This window comes from Microtus ochrogaster, chromosome 4 (assembly GCF_000317375.1).
Source record: "Microtus ochrogaster isolate Prairie Vole_2 chromosome 4, MicOch1.0, whole genome shotgun sequence".
NCBI classification, from domain to species: domain Eukaryota; kingdom Metazoa; phylum Chordata; class Mammalia; order Rodentia; family Cricetidae; genus Microtus; species Microtus ochrogaster.
Genome location: NC_022011.1, coordinates 41911268 through 41930147, shown reverse-complemented (window position 1 = coordinate 41930147; position 18880 = coordinate 41911268). Strand labels below are relative to the sequence as shown.

The window sequence follows — 18880 nt, the reverse complement described above, 5'->3', positions numbered from 1 at the left end:
CTGGACCGGGCATCTGGCTGGCTGGTGGAATAAAGACTTTTTGGGGTTCAACTTGGAAGGGGGAATGTCTGCCTGAAGACAAGTGTTGTGTCTCGGCGACCCCCTCCCTCCAAACATGATCTCCATGATCTGTGTAAGCATGGTCAGAGGTGATCTCTTAGGTTTCCCATTCTTCTGCTTTTAATTTTTTTTTTTTTTTGAGGCAGGGTCTTGCCATACAGTCCAGGCTGGTTTAGAATTAGTGATCCTCCTGCCTCAGTTTCTCAAGGTCTGGGATCCCAGGCAAACGCCACTCAGCTTAGCTTGGGCCTTTCAATTCTAGTAGTAAAGAATTCTATGAGCTCCCTGTGTCCCTTCCTGGTGTTAAAAGTCACCCATTCTCAAGTGCTCTTGGTGAAGTGGTGACATTTCTCAAGGTCCTGGGCCCTGGAAGAGTCACTCTTTGGTCCCACCTCTCTCCCACCCCCTCTTCCTTTCTGCCCCAGGGTAAAGAGTAAAGAGCAGGCCGTCTGATCTCACACTGCAGGCCACATCCTGTTTTCAGATTAGTGAGTTCATAAGCTGGAAATTTACCAAGGGAAATAGTTTAATTTTGGAAAGTACCAAAATCTCATCTGTAGCCACCCTGCTTAATTTTGGGGGCTCTTGAAATAGAGGGGGCATCACCGAAGAACCACTAAGTGCCCAGGGAACAGCCAGGGAGCAGAACTTCTGCTTTGGAAAGGAAATAAGCCTTTTGGAGGCCGCCCCCCTCTGCCCAGGGCACTTGCTTCATTCTTCTCAGAAATTTCAGAAGAGGAATCACTCCGGGGCCTTGCGCTCGCTCGGATCTGGTGGTCTGTGGCGAGGCTGTGAAGGAGGATCAAGGAAGCAGACTCAGGCTGAGGGCTGTGGCTTAGCTGATAGGGTGTTTACTTAGTATACAGGGGGACCTGAGTTTGCTCCCCAGCACCACAGGAAACTGGGCATGGAGGCAAAAACCTATATCCTAGCATCCACAAATCTGGGATGGGGGTGGGAATCAGGAGTTCTAGGTAATCTGTGATTATTTAGAGAAGCAAGTGATTGTGTGTGCCTCCACCCATGCCCTTCTCACCCACACCTGTTCCTTTGGATCTCAGAGGCACCCACCACAAAGGTTTCGGTCTGTCTCAGTTCCCCAGCAGTCAGACCTCTGACACTGAAGGGGACTGCCTGGTCCGACAGCTTTTATACAGTGTGTGGCTGCTGCAAAGCAGTCAGGACTGCATGGGATTCTGGGTACTTATCAGGGTGTAATTAACACTGCATCGAGGAGTACAGAACACAGATGAGTCCCCTAGAAATACATAAGTGTCTGGCCTGTGAGCGTAAGCTCTATGGCCTAATCCTCGGGTGCAGAGCAGGAAGCTGGTGAAAACTGCGGAGATCCCAGCTGCTTAGGGCTGGGACGAAAAGCCCTATGTCGTCATCCCCCTTCCCGCTCAAATCTGGGTAGACACTCAGCCATGAGTGCTGAGCTGGCAAATTCAGAGTCTTCTGTTTAAGGAGCAGTGCAAGTCGTAATAGCTTAGAGATGTTTTGATGTCCCTTGCTGTACGTGGGTGCTGGTGCGTGTGTGGGTGGAGGGCAGAGGTCAGCTTTGGGTTTTGTCCCCCAGGAGCTTTCCGTCTTGTTTTATAGAGACAGGATCGCTCACTGGGACCTGGGGCTGGAAGACTAAGCTAGGCTGGCTGGGCTCAGGCTCCAGGGATCTGCCTTCTCCCTGACTCCAGCTCTAGAAAGCAAGTACACAGCACCATGCTGGGTGTTTCTGGTGTGGCTTCAGGGGATTGGATTTAGGTACTGAAGGCTGTGGCAAGCACTTTACTGACTGAACAACCTTTCCAATTCTAATTTATAGAATTTGTTTTGCTTTTCCAAACAGAGTTTCTCTGTGTAGCCCTGGTTGTTCTGGAACTCGCTCTTGTAGACCAGGCTGGCTTTGAACTTAGAGATCTGCCTCTGCCTCCTGAGTGTTGGGTTTAAAAGCATATTCCACCACTGCCTGGCTAGAATTTTTTTTTAAGGCAGAAGATGACCTTAGTGTTGTAGAATGTTGTTTTAACTAGGTAAGATGTGTTACACTTGTTTATGCTGTGGGACATTACTCTAAGGGTATAAATACTATTACTTTAACTGTATAAATGTTACTTTAAATATGTAAAATTTGTTTTTGTTGTATTTGTTTAATGATGTAAAGATGTGTTGCATCTGTTTCATCTTGCCTGCCTAAGGCACCTGATTGATCTAATAAAGAGCTGGACAGCTAATAGTGAGGCAGGAGAGAGGGTAGGCAGGGCTGCTGGGCAGAGAGACTAAATAGGAGGAGAAATCTAGGCCAAGAAGTACAAGGAGGAATGGGAGAGGGAGAAAAATGTCAGCCACACGTGGAGAAGCAGTGAAAGTAAGATATATGGAAGTAAGAAAGGTAATAAGCCCCGAGGCAAAGGTAGACAAAGAGAAACAGGTTAATTTAAGTTGAAGGAGCTAGTCAAAAACATGCCTAAGCTAGGCCAAGCATTCAAAACTAATAATTAGTCTCTGTGTCAGGATTTGGGAGCTGGTTGGTGTCCTAAAAGAAAGGCCTGGTGCTCCCTAGCAATCATAAGACACTGGATTTTTCAAACTTTATTGTCTACAAGATCTTGTTTTCATATGTACTCAAAAGGAGCCCAGGCACACAAACAGATGGGGGAAGAGTGACTCTAAGCAGGACAGGCGGCCAGCAGTGGCCAGCAGCCTGTTGGTGGGGGACTGTTCCCTTTGTCCCCACCTTGATCTTGGGCTGAAACACAGCGGGAAACGTGCACAAGGAGGTTTGGCTGTGGAAAAGGTTTCTCTGTGGCTGGCCCGCCTCTGCAGCCCCAGCCGTTCACCCTTCCCGATCCCCGCCCCCCCAACACCCTTCACGTGCGTCCAAGAGTTCATGAGTGAGTTGCTACAGAAGTCACCAGCGTCACTAGCTTCCACTCCAGCCTGGAGCACTGGGGTCTGTGGTTGTGGTTGAGTAGTAACCACAAGAATAAGTGGCTCCCCTTAATGCCAGCCATGCCTCTGAATGTAACGTGCTCATTTCTCTGTGTAGCTTCTAGAATACTACAAAAAATGGGGAGCAAAAGAGTTTTTCGTTCCCAGGTGAGAAAACAGGGGCCTCAGGGTAGTTAATTAGACTCAGGTCAAGCAGCCGGTGACTGGCAACTTGGGAAGTGTCAGCGTTCTTTTCTAGATATGTGTCCTTTTTTCTACCACAATCCCAGACAAAGCTGGGGTCATATTTGACATTGTTCTCCTGCTCTGGGCCTCAGTTTCCTCACTGGTCAATGGCAAAGTTACAGGATGGAAACTATACTTCTGTGGTGCTTTGTGTGCTGACATCACCGAGGGGGAGGGCGGTTGGGACTTGTGGGGCCACCTGACTCCATGTCTCCATTTAACACACTAGCCTGTTCTTCAGTTTCTTAACTCTTGGCATTCCTTATCAAGCTGTTGACCTTGAGTCCTTGGGAGTCACAGTTCTACCTCACAGGACCCTTCTGAGAGTCTGACACTGGAGAGAAGACATGGCTCCATTGGGTCGGAGGTAAAGGTCACACAGATAAGTCCTGGTGCTCTGGTGCTGCCTCCCAGACTACGTGGAGGACAAAGTGAATGAATCCACTGGACACAGCCGTTTGATATGGTCCTGCTTGCTCACCCTCTTAGGAAGCACGGTTGGAGTGGACCTCATTGCCTTTCCCGGACAGAACCAAAGACACCCCTGCCCTGCCATGCACTCCTGCACTCTGCTCACCACCAAGGCTAGGAAAAGACACTTATGGAATGACTTCCCTGTCACTGCTAGCTCAGTCTCTGCTGACTTCTGACTCACGACCGGGGACATTTGACCAAACAGATGAGCGCAGGCCACCAGCAACAGGAAGTTAGCTGAGCAAGTGCCGGGTCCTGCAGCGCAAAGGCCGAGCAAGTGCCGGGTCCTGCAGTGCAAAGGCCGAGCAGATCTTGGGGTTCACGTACAGCTGCTATTCCCAGCAAGTTAGAGAAACACTCCACGAGTTCAGAAAAACTAGAAAAACTACAGCATGTTATATGCATGTCTGTTTAAGTGATAGTTAAACATGTTCTCCTTGTTTTTGCTATACACAACAGGAATTTTTTAAAAAATCCACTTTGCAGGCTTTTCCCCCTTTCTGTGAAAAGATGGGCACATAAAATGATAAGAACTGGGGTTTACAGGTACATAGAATGAAGCCCAGGGAAGTCTTGAGGGGGGCTGCTTTTGCTATCCATGCCTAGACACCTGTGCACCTATCTTCCATCAGTGAGTGCTAACAAGACTGCTTAGGAAAAGATCTACTTCAGGGTCAGTGAGATCTACTTCGTGGGCAAAGACTTGCTGCCAAGCCTGACAAACTGGGTTTGATCTCTGGGATCGACATTGTGGAAAACGAGAACCGGTTTCAACAAGATGCTGCCTGACCTTCACGTTTGCTACTGTGGCATGTGTGCATGTGTGCACGTGTGCACGTGTGTGCACGTGTGTGTTTGTGCATACAAGACAAAAGGAAATATTTTTACTTCAGGAAACAACAGTTAAGGATGATGTAATTATCATCAGAAATCATTAAGTCTACCTTTGACCTCGCCCTTGGGGGTTGTAAAGTTAGAAATAATGTCCCAGCAAACACTAAAACAAGCAATCTGGGTATGTTGACGGCAGTCTGTGTTCAGTGACTTTCCCATCACGACAGGTCCAGGCTGAGTTTCAAACGCCCAGAGATTACGGAAGTCTTCTGCGTTCTAAGCCATGGCTCCCGGGGTCTTCGCAGATGGCTGCTGGCTGGGCGCTCTGGAGTCAATGTGGATGTCATAGGAAGGCCAATGGCTCTCAGAAGCAGATGGCAGGTTCAGGGGCAAGCTTGATGATAGCTAAGGACAACCCTGAGATGCCCACAGTGTGGAAGGCTGTAATTCTAACCCATTTCTCTTTGCCTTCTCGGGCCACCATGTGTCTGGTGCTAGGGGTCTGTTTTTGCTACATGTCAACCCATTCATGGACTGTGGAAATTAAGGCCCTGCCCCATGGGTGGGAAGGGTGCAGGGGGCTCTTAATTACTGCTCCACACTAACCGCAGGTGTGTCTTTCCTGGCTCTTGGCAAGTACATTCTAAACCATCTTGGTTGGTGTCTGGTGGGAAAATAGTGAAGCCTGAATGTCCTGGGGGAAGAAAACAAGATGTGTTAATCAGGACTCTTTAGATCAGTGGTTTTCAACCTGTGGGTTGCGATCCTTTTGGGAGTCAACTGACCCTTTCAGAGGGGTCACCTAAGACCATGCGAAAACAGAGATATTTATATCACAATTAATAACAGTAGCAAAATTACTGCTATGAAGTAGCAATGAAAATAATTTTATGGATGGGGTAACCACCATAAAACTGTATTCAAGGGGGTCCTGTATTAAGGATTGCGGCTTTAGGAAGACTGAGAACCACGGTGCAGAGGAACAGAAGTGGTAGAAGAATTCCGTTCAGAGAGAAGGGGATTTATTAATGTGGCTCACAGGCTGTGGTTCAGCTAGTTTATCAATGCTGTCTGCCAATGGAAAGTCCGAGAATCCAGTGGTGGTTTAGTTCACGAGTCCAGGTGTCTCAGCTGATCTTCAGTGTACACTGGAATCCCGGAGAAGTGGGCTCTAATGTAAGTAAAGGCATGGACTTGCTAGCATGGGAAGCACAAGCAGGCAGAGAGAGAAAGAGAGGAGAGGGAGACTGCTTCTTTCTTCCATGTCCTTTATACAGGCTGCCACTAGAAGTGTGGCCCAGATTAAAGGTGAGTCTTCCCACCTCAAAGGAGCCTGTTACCTAAAACCACCCCACAGGTGTGCCTGGAGGCTAGGGGTTTTAGTTAACTCTAGATCCAGTCTACCAAGAATCACATAAGGTGTGAGGAGGGCTGTTTCTCAGAAACTGGGCCAGCAGCTTATACTTGCCCTGCAGGAATGGGGGAAAGTTCTCCTGTCCTTGACTGTGTCCCTTCAAAGAGTGGGAGAAGTTTCTCATTATACCCCTCAAACCCTGCTACTGGGGAAGGGTACAGCCCACATGTTTAGGGGTTTGCTATACATATTTGGGCTTGCAGTGGTACCAGGTAAGAAAATGCTAGAAGGTTCTACTAAAGGCCTAGATTTTTTGAACTATAGACTTAAAAAGTTTATACTTTTTCTTTTAGGGAAGCTATGTGCAAACCATTCTCTGATGGATTCCTCTCATGGCTCAAGCTAGACGAATTCCCAGCAAGAGCCAAGTCTTGGTTGCAGGAATGCAGGCTGGGAGTAACAGATTGAGGAGCAGGGCAGCAGCCTTTACTCTTAAAAGAATCCAAAACGAGGGGCCAACTGGGTTGTAAAAGTGGGGCTGCTGTTTGCTTAACCTTTCTGACTTCCTTGTCTGCACAAAGGATCCCAGAGAGAAAACCCTGCTTGTACGGTCTGTCCAAGGGCCAGATGCCTTTCCTTGCGTCTTCTGTTGCCTTTTATCCAGAACATCTCTGTAATAATACCCTATGTTTTTGGTGCTGCATTCATTCCTGCTTAGGTGACAATCGTCTTTCTTTCAAGCAATTTCCTGTGGGCCAAGGGGGCAGGACAGAGATGTCTCTGGATGCTCCTGGACACCCCCAAGCCTACCTCTTCCATGCAGTGAGGGCTCAGTTAATATTTATCAATAGGGATTGATTTGTCATCCTGAGAGAATCCAGGGACACTAGGAAAACATTGTTCTTGTATGTCTCATCTGCGGGCTTTCAAAATGTATTTAACAAACTCGTTTTTAAAAGAGCTCTAGATGCTTTCTGGGGAAACCATTGTCTACCCTATTTTGGACCTGTTCTTGTAATCTTTCGTGCGTGTATATGTGCGTACATGCTTGTGTGTACATATGTCCTTACGTGCACGTATGTGTGTGGGAGTGCATGAGAGCCTGAGAAGGCCTGAGGCCGGTGTTGTGGTGAGGCAGTAACCGCTCTTTGCCTCATTTATTTTGAGACGAGATCTCTCACTGAACCCGAGATCACTACTTTGTCTATGTGGCCAGCAGGCCCCAGGGAGCCACTGTCTCCATTTCCCAGTGCCAACATCGGCGATGTGTTTGATTGTGCCCAGCTCTTTATGTGGGTCCTGGGGTTCCCAACTTAGGTGCTCCTGCTACCACAGCGAGCATTTTACCAGCAGAATCACTGGGTCCTCAGTTACTACTCTCTGTACTTAGTGTCTGACTCCAAAGAGGGCAGCAGCTGCTCTCTGGCCTCTGTTGGGACCAGAGCTTATAAGGAGGCTAGCTCCTGGTCCTGTCCTGCTTCTTCCCAGAGAACGTGTCTGCACACAAGCACTCCTGCTGCCTTGGATCCCCTCCAAGGACAGTGCCCCTGGGAAGGACACATCTATTGAGAAGCAGAAGCTGTGGCATGCAGGCACACGCATGCTCATGTCTGCAGAAGACTCTGAAGGAAACTGGAAATCTCGATTTTTCTGTGAAATATCTTGACTTCAAAAACACACCATAATCTAATCTGTATGGGAAGTAGAAAAAGACAAGATATTCTGAGTAAATTGGGAGCGTGGAGATTATGGAAGAGGGTAGAATGTGGGGGGAGAAGGGATGGGGAGGGTAGAGGAAGGGGGGGGATAGAAGGGGAGGGGGAGGAAGGGATGGGGAGGGTAGAAGGGGAAGGGGGAGGAGTGGAGAAAAATATATAGCTTCATAAAAACAATTTTATTTTTTTTTTAATATTTATTTATTATGGATACAGTGTTCCATCTGCATGTATGCCTGCAGGCCAGAAGAGAGCACCAGATCTTATTACAGATGGTTGTGAGCCACCATGTGGTTGCTGGGAATTGAACTCCAAACCTCTGGAAGAGGAGTCAGTGCTCTTAACCTCTGAGTCAACTCTCCAGCCCCATAAAAACAATTTTAAAAACCCATAACAAAAGCCAAAACAAAACAAACAACCATAACAACAAAGCCCCCCTCAAACCACATGAGACTGTCCATGCTTCTTTTCTGTGGGCTCCTGTGTGAGACCCCTGGTCTAGCCTGGCATTCCCATAAACAGGTCCTGACTGAAGGTGTGAGTATGATGACATGCCACTCACCCAGGATGCACTCACTCTCTGTGTGTGCCCAGAAGTGCTTACATGGCAGGGTCCATCCTGAGGGCAGCAGGCAAAGCACCTTGGCTAAAGTACAGCCATTCTGACTGCAGACTCCACATTACCTGTATGGTAAAACAAAGTTCAGATTCCCAAGCCCTAGGGGAGCTGAGAACTTCCCAATAGCTGACCTACCTCCTCCTTAAAGCACAGACAAAGTCGTTATGCATCTTTACTTCTAAACATAATGTTTAGAAACATATATCTGTCCCTAACAACAGAAAGAACAAATGAATCTGATTGGTTCAACTGCAAGCCATTGTGTATTGATTGACAATGATGGAACATCCAACGAAGCCCCAATTTCTATATCCTGATTGGTGAAAACTGTAACTGTAACTTGGCAACAAATGTTTATAATTTTTGTGCTTAAATGTTTGCTTCACCTGGCATTCGGGGTCACGGTTTAGCTCCGAGCCTGTTCTCCAGCCCTGATCTTCCTCCTCTTCCCTTCTCCTGTGCTCTTCTGCATTCAATCTTGCCTTGCTGCAACCTCTTGTGTCATCTTGGGTTGATTCGGCCTCGGACCACAGCACACTGAAAATTGACACATGCATGCTCTCTCCCAGGATATGGCCTTAACACAAACATTTCTCATCTAAGAAGAGTGAATGTCAAGGAAATTGCCAAGGCCAGGCAGTTAGTGGGTGGCTGGATTAGCATACAGGCTATCTGACTACAAAGCCAGGGTCGGTCACTGAGATGCCTGATAGTTTGTTAAACCCACATGAGTTCAGAGATTGTATTTTATTTGATTATTGTTTCCAGCAGAACATAGAAATCATTCAATAAATAGTGTGAGGGATTGTAGCCACAGTTCACACAAACACACGTCCAGACATGGCACACACAAACACACACTGCTCATTGTGTCCAAGAATGTGTGCACACCCTCATCTCTCACTTCCTACGGCAGTAGAGCCTAGGCTGGCTTACCCCAAGTTCTTCCTGCCAGCCCTCTGCCAGCCTTGCCAGCCTTCACCAAGAGTTTCCTGGAAATCTTGGTGGCTGCGGTGTTCTTTTTCTCTAACCCAGGAGACAAATCAGCAGTTTTATTTTTCAAAGTCTGGTTTTCATAAACCTGGAATCTTTCTATTTCTTTCCACTAGGAATTTGCTTTGGCCTGTTGCTTTTCTCCAGGACCTTGGCCTGGAGGTTACACTTGGAGCGCCCTCTGCCGGGCACCATCTTCCCCACCTAGTGGGCTCCTGAGGAGGGAAAGGAGTGCATCTCTCTCAGAATGGAGTGTGTAATCAAATGGGGGAAACCAAGTCGGAGAGTTGCTGAGAGGGGGTGATGCTGGCATCTATGTGCTCATCTAAGTGTGTGCCGATGTGTGCTACTAGTAGGTGGGCTTGTGTGTGTGTGTTTAAAAGCAAAATACAAAAGAAGAAAAGAAAAATAAAAAAAGAAATAATTCTCAAGAGTTCTGACTAAAACTCAGAATCCTCCTAGGGGTCCTGAGTGGGGCCGATGTCAGGAGTTTGGGGACATCACCTAATCCAGCCTTGTTCTTCAGTGCCCATCATGTGTGACGGTGAGCAGGCTGAGTCAAAGAGAGACAGAGAGGGGTTTGGGGTGCTTCTGGGTACCTGCCCACTGATAATTATACCTGCAAAGGCTGCCATTTTCACCTTCTTCTCAAGTGGCGTCTTGAGGTAGGCAGCTTTGTTTCTGCTTTAGAGATTAAGATCGAAAGGTCTCAAGGTGGGAGAGGGAAGGGAAGAGCCTGGGGTTTGAAGCCTCCCCCCATCTTCTTGTCTCTTGGGTTTCCCCATTTGGCTCCAGGTCTAAATTCTGTGGGGCCCAGAGTGGAGTCTGGGATGAAGTACGGCACAATGCTCCATCTCAGAAGCGGAAGTCCCTTGAGTGTGACTTTGCAGGGAGGTGGTGTCTCCAGCCATGGTGGGGTCCCCCACATCAGCTCTTGGAGCCAGGGCTTCAGCTGGGTCAGGTCCTAGAACCCGCAGGGGTACCAAGGCCCCTTAAGGAGCAGAGGTATCAGGCCTAGATGTCTTTATAGATACTCAATTCCACTTTGCAGCTGTCCTGAAAAGAAAGCAGGTCGCGAGAGGTTTGGGGGTTGTTTTTAATTTTGATGGGTCCTGGTTAATGGTGCGAGGAAATGCAGACCGTGTTTCAGGGAGAGATAGTTGCTGCTCTCCCTGGTCTCCCGCCCTCGCCCTGCTCAGAAGTCTGCAAACTTCTCACCTCCGGTAGGAAGGAACCTAAGACTCTCCTCTGTTTGCTTTTGGTCCCTCCTGGCTTTGTCCTCACTTGTCTCATTTACACAAACACAAAAGACTGTCTTTCCCCGGCACCTTTGATGAGTCCCATCTGGACGACTTCAGTTCAGCACAGCTAAATCCTGGCCATTGTTTTTAGTTGATGACTGTTTTCCTGCATGTGTGTACAGGTCAGAGGTCAACTCAGGTGTTTTTCTGCAGTATCCATCCGCCTTGGGCTTTGAGGCTAGTTTGGGGCTTGAATATTAGGCTAGGCTATCTGGCCAGTGAGTTCCAGGGATGAATTCTTCTTCCTAGATCTGGGACTACAAACACATTCCACCACACGCCCCTTTGTAATAGGGGTACCAGAGATTTCACTCAGTTCTTCATGCTTACATGGCAAACATTTTTACCAACTGAGCCTTCTCCCCAGCCCAGTCCTGGTCATTCTTTAAAATCCACTCAGAGGTCATGTCATGTCTATGGAGACTTCTCTCCAGACCCTGGCAAGAATTACCGTGCCTTGCACTCTGCTCACAGGACCTGTAGTAGGTGGAACAGGGTGAGGAGCTACTGGGGTCACCTCTGATTCCACCGTATAGGTATGCACTTTGTGTGTGTGTGTGTGTGTGTGTGTGTGTGTGTGTGCATATGCATGTGCTTTGTACAGCTTTTACATCCTGGCTCAAGAGCTCTGAGATGATTGGCTGTCACCAGCAAACTGAGGTTAATTGAGAGTTGTGCTAGATAAAGCTAGAGACCAAATATGCTTCTCAAGTCAAGAAAGGGAAGTTCTCTGGGGTTTACTCAAAGTTAAACATGGCAATGGTGGTTTAAGGAGTAGAGAGGTTGGGTAGGAGGGAAAGGCTGAGAGGCGAACACCCACTTAGACAAGAAGACATAGGGGAAAGTCTCCGCTCTCATCAGCCTGAGCCCCCTCTGTTCTTGGGTAGAAGGTGATGGCCAAACACACAGGAGAAGTCCTCTTACCGGATGCACTGGCGAGCGGATCTGAGGGTCCCAGAAGTGAGCAATGCAATTTAGGGCAGTGCGCAAGTGAGGACGAGAAGTTTTAGAGATTGTTATAGGGAGAAGTCTAAAAATCCCGCGGACAAGCCCACACAACCGCAATCAAAGCTCTCGGGAGCCATCTTATAAAGTTCTGGTCCAGCAAGAGCTGGACCACCACCTCTCCTCCATATCTCTCTAGCTGCAGGCAGGGCAGCAGAAGAATCTGAATACACTCTGCTATTGGAGCTCAGGCAGAAGAGGCTGAGATCGTAAATTGCACATCACACCGTTAAAATTTATCACCATTATTAACAGCAAGGAAGTCACAGTAGGAAGGGGAGAAGGGAGGTGTCTAGGCCAAAAGCATCCGCTGTGGTTTAACCTTGAGCTACAGGACCCACCAGCAGCTGGCCCAGGCAGGAACGGCACAGAGATTGTGTTTCAAATCAAGCTTGGAATCTTCCTTTTTGTATGGGCCTGATTACTGAATATTATTTGCTGGCGTCTATGACCATAGAACTTCCTACTTCCAAAGGCTGATCGAAATAGTTATAAGATATTCAAGACTTTAATAGAAGGTAGAAACAGGACTCTCTTCCATCTGAATATGCTCTTACAGGCAGTGAGGGGAGATGTGGATTCACGAGTATATGCAGTGAGTTTTATTTGCTTGATGTAGGGATTGTTTGTTTCACACTGTGACATGAATCTTCTAACGGGGGGTGTGTGCTTCTGTCCTGTTGATCTGGCAGCTAAGAGCATGAGCTTGCCTCTGTCTAAGCCACTTAACCATCAGAAAGAAACTCAGCTGGGTACCCGGCTTCTGGCCCCCTTCTTCTGGGGGCCCCGCTGTCTTCATGTTGAGGGGTTCCACAGCCACATGTGTAGGAAGTTCTATGACAACCAGTTCCTGACCTGATGTCCTGCTAAGTGACACAGACTAAAATTCATATCTGCCCTGCTACAGATCCTGTGCTCAGGACAGAGAGAGGAACTGGGCAAGACCCCATCCTGAAGAGGCTTACGAGGATGACAAACTACAGGGCAGGACAAACTCTTAAAGGGAAGGACAAAGGCTGTACTTGGGTACCGGGTAAAAATGAAGGCAAGAGGTTTCACTCCACAATGGGGTGGCCAAATCCTGGGGAGGACAGCCAGTGGTGTACTGTCAGCTTATGGCATGTCAACTAGACACTAACTAGAATCACTCCTGAAGAGGGAGCCTCAGTTGCCTCTATCAGATTGGCCTGTGGGCGGTCAGTAGGGAGGGCCCAGTCCACTGTGGGTAGTGACACCCCTAGGCAGGTGGCCCTGCACTGTGTAAGAAAGCAGGCTAAGCAAGCCAGGGGGAGCAGGCCAGTAAGCAGCACCCTCCCATGGTTTCTGTCTCTGGTTTTGCTTGAGTTCCTGCCCTGACTGTGATGAGAAAGGGTAAGCCAAATAAACCCTTTCCTCCCTGGCAGGTTGCTTTTGGTTACGGTGTTTATTACAGCATTAGAGAACAAACAAGGACACGTGGCCAATAATCCAGCCTCGCGAGTACTCACACAGCCTCTGCTGGACTCTGGCTAGCCCACAATCCTGCCAAGTGAGTACTTACACAGCTTCTGCTAGACTCTGGCTAGCCGACGATCCAGCCACGCGGGTACTCACCAGCCTCTGCTGGACTCTGGCTAGCCAAGATCCTGGGAATCTGTCAGCAGGATGAATAACCCAAGCGTTCCACCATCTTCCTTCCCCAGGCCTCTCTCGCCACCTGAAAACAGCAATGTCAAAGAAGAGAATCCCTGTGGAGTTCTCGGGGAAGATGTGCAGGGAAGCGCTGGACCAGTCCTGGGTCACATGGGTCCCCTCAACTTCCTGCCAAGGTAGTGACATCTCCCTTCTCACCAAGTGGCCAGTGTGTGCATGCTCTGCACACGCTGGGTAAGCAAGCTAATTAGACAACAATTAGTATGGGCGAACATTTTATTCAGTGTTCTTTACAAGATGAGGGGGCTTAAGACCTTTGGGGTTGGATGATAGATGGCTGGGAGGTAGCCTTAATTATGACATGGTCTGTCGGGATCTAAGCATCTATGTTGGGTGGATAGAACACTCCCTTAAAACTCCACACCCTTTCGTACAAACAGGTCTGCCACACCAGCTGTTGGTGGTGACCTGCGCCTGCCTCGTTGTTCCTTGGATCTTCCTACCCATTTTTGTAGAACATGGTCCCTCACCTTCCTGATAACCCTTCCCAGCATGATTTGCTCAGGACCTTGAACAGGAGGCTCTCCTCCTCTGCACTGGTTTATTCTAGCCAGTGCACAAATCAGTGAGCATCTCTGTAGTCACTGTGTGAGTGCACATTGTGTGTACACTTGGGCCTCTGCACAGGACACCATTCCCCTGGACTGTGGCTGCCAAGAGCTGCTCCATCGCATCCACTGTGTCCTCGGTATCTATTGGCCTTGAAAGCTGATCTACTTTCATTTCTGTTGCTTTGATACAATACCCTGAGAACACATAACTTAGGGGAGGAAGGGACTTATAAGAAGACAGTTTCGGGTTGCAGCCCGTAATTGTAAGGAAGTCAAGCGAGAGAGTTAAAGCGTCACATGCACAGCCAAGAGGAAGGACACACGGATGTGTCCATGCTGCCTCCTTGTTTCCATCACTCTTACACACTGCTGGGGCTCTGCCTAGGGAATGGTGCCACCCACCAGGGGCTGGATCTTCCTCTGTCAATTAACAATCAGGACAACTCCCCTCAGACATGCCCACAGGCCAAGTCATCTAGATAATTCCTCAGTTGGGTTGTTTTCCCAGGAGATTCTAGATTGTGTCAAGTTGACAGTTAAAACTAACCAACACAATAGCCGGGGTTTGCCATGGTCCCTGCTGCATCCTTGGTGCATGGCACTACAGAGAGGTAGAAGCTGCAGCCCCGTCGGGCCCCACAGAAGGAGCACCAGCAATGCTCCTTAAACTTCAGTATTCCTATATAGTATTCCTGGAAACTTGTGAAAATATGGCTTCCAGTGACTGTCTGGTGAGAACCGAGACTCTGTACCCTTAGCAAGCTTCTGTGTGACATGCCTACTGCCAGACGGGGGATGTGATTTAGGGGCACAGGCCAAGGGCACAGCTGCATTGACTAAAGGGAGAAACCAGAGATGTGGAAGATTATTTTTAAAATCGTGGCATTTCTACAATCATCATGTTTGTGTGTATCTGTGTGTAGCATACATGCACGTATACTATGGATGCATATGCACATGTGTATATCTGATTGTGGAGGCTTGATGAAGCTGATGTTGGTGTCTTCCTCAATGGCTTTGTTTTATTTAGTGAGGTAGGGTCTCTCAGTTGAACTCAAAGTTCAAGTCCTAGCCATTCTAGCTAGACAGCTTGCCCTGGGAATCGCCTGTCTCTGCCTCCCTAGTGCTAGGAGTACAGGTGGCCACCTGTCTGACTTGCATGCAACTTGGAGATCTGAACCCAGGTCCCCATGCTTGTGTGACAAGTACTCTATGCACGGAGCCATCTGTGGTGGATTGGATGGAAATGGCCCATGGGCCCACAGGGAGTGGTACCATTAGGTGTGGCCTGTTGGAATGTCACTGGAGTAGACACTGAGGTTTCAAATGCTCAAGCCAGGTCCACTGTCTCCTCTTCCTGCTGCCTGCCAATCCAGATGCAGAACTCTCAGCTCCATCTTCAGCACCACGCCTGCCTGCACACTGCCATGTTCCCCACCATGATGATAACGGGTGGAATCTATGAACTGTAAGCCAGTCTGTGATCCAGAGCTCAAGGTGGGAGAGCACTCCTTTAATGTGGGAGATACCTTCTACTGGAAGCCTATAGAAGGACAGTGGGGATGAACGATTTTATTTTTTTTTTGTCTGCCTCCCCTTGCCGTGCCAGCACATCCGTCCTTCACTGGCATTGGCTCCTACGTCTTCAGGATTCCAGCACATGTAGAAGTCCAGCTGAGACACCCACCTTCGTGGGACTGAGCAGCTACTAGTTTCTTGGACTTTCCATTCACAGCTAGCCTGTAGTCATTCTAGTAAATTCCTATAGATATACATATTCATTCTGCAAGTTCCATGGCTCTAGAGAACCCTGTCTTACACACAGCCCCAGTCAAACGGTTTCCTTTATAAGAGTTGTAGTGGTCATGCTGCCTTCACAGCAATAGAAACCCTAGTGAAGACGCTGTATCTCTGGGCCTATAAACTTTAAAAGCATAGTCCAGCTTCTATAGTATCGCAGCACGAAGATGCTGTGGGTGGTTTCAATGTGAAGTGTCCCCTACAGGCTCCCGTGGCTGTGCACATGTGGTTCCCATGTAGTGTTGTTTGGTAAGGTGGTAGAATCTTTGAGGAGTGGTGACTTACAGGAAGAAGCATGTCACAGGGGGCGGGCCTTGAGGTTTTGTTGCTCAGTCCCACTTCCTGTTTTCTTTCTGCTTCCTGACTATCCACGTGGTATGACCAGCCCACATCACTCTCCTGCTGCCATGTTGCCCCATTGTGGCAGACTGGCCTCTTTTGAACTGTGAGCCACAGAGTGCCCTTCTCCCTAAGCTGCTTTGGTCGGGTATTTTTTTTATTTTTAATTTTTTTTTTGCTTTATGGAAAATTTATTGCAATATTCCAAAAGCACATCACTTTTTCTTCTCAACATCCTGCTCTGCAGCTTCCTTTGCCCTCTTTGTTCGGATGCCAAAGAGCCGGGCATTGGCCCGGGCCATGCGAAGACTGGCAAAAGCCTTGAAGTTCTCTTCTTCTGTGATGACTATGGCTTTCTCCTTTTTATAAACATTCCGGATGGGCATCACAGGTCCTGTTAGCTGAGTGGCCAATTTAAGTTCTTCAGCCGAACTATCTCCCTTCTTTGGAGCGGAAGGCTTCCTGGGGAAGAGGATGAGATTGGAGCGGTACTCCTTCAGGCGCTGCACGTTGGCCTGCAGGGACTCGGTGGACTTGTTTCGCCTCCTTGGGTCCACGGAGATGCCGATGGTGCGAGCCACCTTCTTATGGATACCAGCCACCCTGAGTTCCTCCAGGCTGAAGCCCCGGCCAGCTCGGACCTTGGTGTGGTTGCGCACCGTGGGGCACCTCACGATAGGCCTGATGGGTCCGGACGCGGGATGAGGAGCAATGCGGCGCGCTTTCCCCTGCCGGGCCTTGTGCCTGCGGATCTTGCGTGCTGGCTGGTTGAACCAAGTGTCCACTCACCGCTGCCAGTCCTTGTGGAAGTGGGGCTTCAGGATCATGCCATTCCGGCTGGGCACCCTGGCTGTCCCCCCCCCCCCGCAGGGGAACGGCCTAGAGGAAAGGGCTATTTTTAATTTTTTAAAATTTAATCTTATTTTTTATTATTAAAAATTTCTGCCTCCTCCCCACCTCCCATTTCCCTCCCAGTCCCCCCTTTGGTCGGGTATTTTACAGCAGCAACATGTAAAGGAACTAAGACTGCCCGACTGCTTGTTTTTGTTCTACAGCTGAAATGCTCTTCACTCTCTTTTTAAAGTTTTATTTGTAGAAATAGGAATGGCTGGCTGTGTTCCCACCTGGTTCCTGCATGCCTGGCTAGCTTATGCCCCAAAATAACAACACACAAATTGTATTCTTTTAAACACTGCTTGGCCCATTAGCTCTATCCTCTTACTGGTTAACTCTCACATCTTGATTAACCCATTTTGAATAATCTGTGTAGCACCATGAGGTGGTGGCTTACCAGGAAAGATCTTAACCTGCGTCCATCTTGGAGAGGAGAGCTATAGCGTCTGCCTCACTTCCCTTCTTCCCAGCATTCTGTTCTGTTTACTCCGCCTACCTAATTGTCTGTCCTATCAAAGGGCCAAGACAGTTTCTTTATTAACCAATGAAAGTAACACATACAGATGACCCTCCTCCATCATTTATTAATTGTTTATTTATTATGTATGAGTGTTTGTCAGCATGTATGTGCACTAACTGAAGTTAGAAGAGGGTGTCAGCTTCCCCAGGCTGGAGTTACAGACGGTTCTGAGCCACCATGTAGGTGCTGGAATTGAGTTAAGGTCCTCTGCAAGAGCAGCCCGTGCTTCTAATTGCTGAGCCATCTCCCCAGCCCTTTCCATCTCTTTGATCTGTTCATCCCCACGCAGATCTGTAAGTGGCCTGTGGAGACCTACCACCTCTTTTGCAAAAGAGAAGGGAGGTACAGAGAGGAGATGAAGCTGGGCAGCCAGTCATGGCCACTGCTACCTGGCTGCCACACAAGCGGTTTCTAGTCTTTGCAGCTGGCAGCTGGCAGGGCTGAAAAGGCCACTTTCACTTTATGGGTGTGGTTCTAGAACTTTCCCAGGACCACACAGATAAGCAGAAGTTATGCAGCAGTAGAATCGGGGTTCCTTTGTACTGGGCTCTTGGGGACGACTCTTCTGACTCATGGTTCAGTATCTCACTTCTTCATACCATTTCCGCAGAGTAGCCCCTCCTCCCTTCTGTCACGGAGCTGATGGGAGGGCACCTGCAGAGGAGAGGAGAGCTGGCGCTGTGACTCTGATTCTGTTGCGGAGTCCTGGGTTCCGTATGCTACCAGTGCAGTGGGGAGGGGCTGATCACAGGCCTTCTGGGGAAATGGTGAATGTTAACAGTTTATTACTGGAAGTTTTTTGCTTTTTTTTAGTTTGTCACCAGTGGCATGCCAGGAAACATGTTACTAGTGAACCATGAGTACACTGGTTACCTTTTTACTGCTGTGGAAAACACCCGACGAAAGCCGCATTAAGGAAGGCAGGCTGTCATGACTCAGAGTTTGAGGGTGCAGCCCAGAGCAGTGGAGGGGATGGGGTGGCAGGAGCATGAGGCCGCTGGTCCACCTGTGGTTGGGACACAGAGATGGGTGCTTAGCTCACCTTTTCCTTCTTATTGTGTGCAGCACCCTGTCCTGGGGTGGTACCACCTACCTTTAGGGTGACCCTTCCCACCTCACTGAACCAATAAAGAAACCCCTTAAGGTCTGTTCAGAGTCACAGTCTAGGCTGACAGACACTGTCAAGTTGACAAGTCACAAACCACGATGAGACACTTTTGTTGTGCTGCCCATTTCGTAAGTGTTGTCTGTTATAGAAATCCTTCAACTGGGAATTGTTAGCACTTCTGTTTTTCAGTTGTGAGAACGGAGAGCTAAGGAGGTGAAATGTTCCTCATTATTAAATATCTCTCACGGGTGCAAGGACACTGGACAATACCAAGGCCTGACCCCTCCTTGCCCATGCAACATTCCTGACTCTGCTTGGTCATCTCCAGTGCTGGGAGCTTGGTCCCACCTAGAGAGTTCTATGTTACCTTTGAACAGTTCTGGCTGTACGAACATGCTTCTGCACAAGGATCCCAGACTGATTTCTCTGTACTTTGTTTGCCTCCAT

General features: G+C 48.6%; 1 pseudogene; it reads right to left on the bottom strand.

Moving 5' to 3' along the window:
* Window positions 1–16099: 16099 nt before the first annotated feature.
* On the bottom strand, window positions 16100–18880 carry LOC101986048 (annotated as a pseudogene).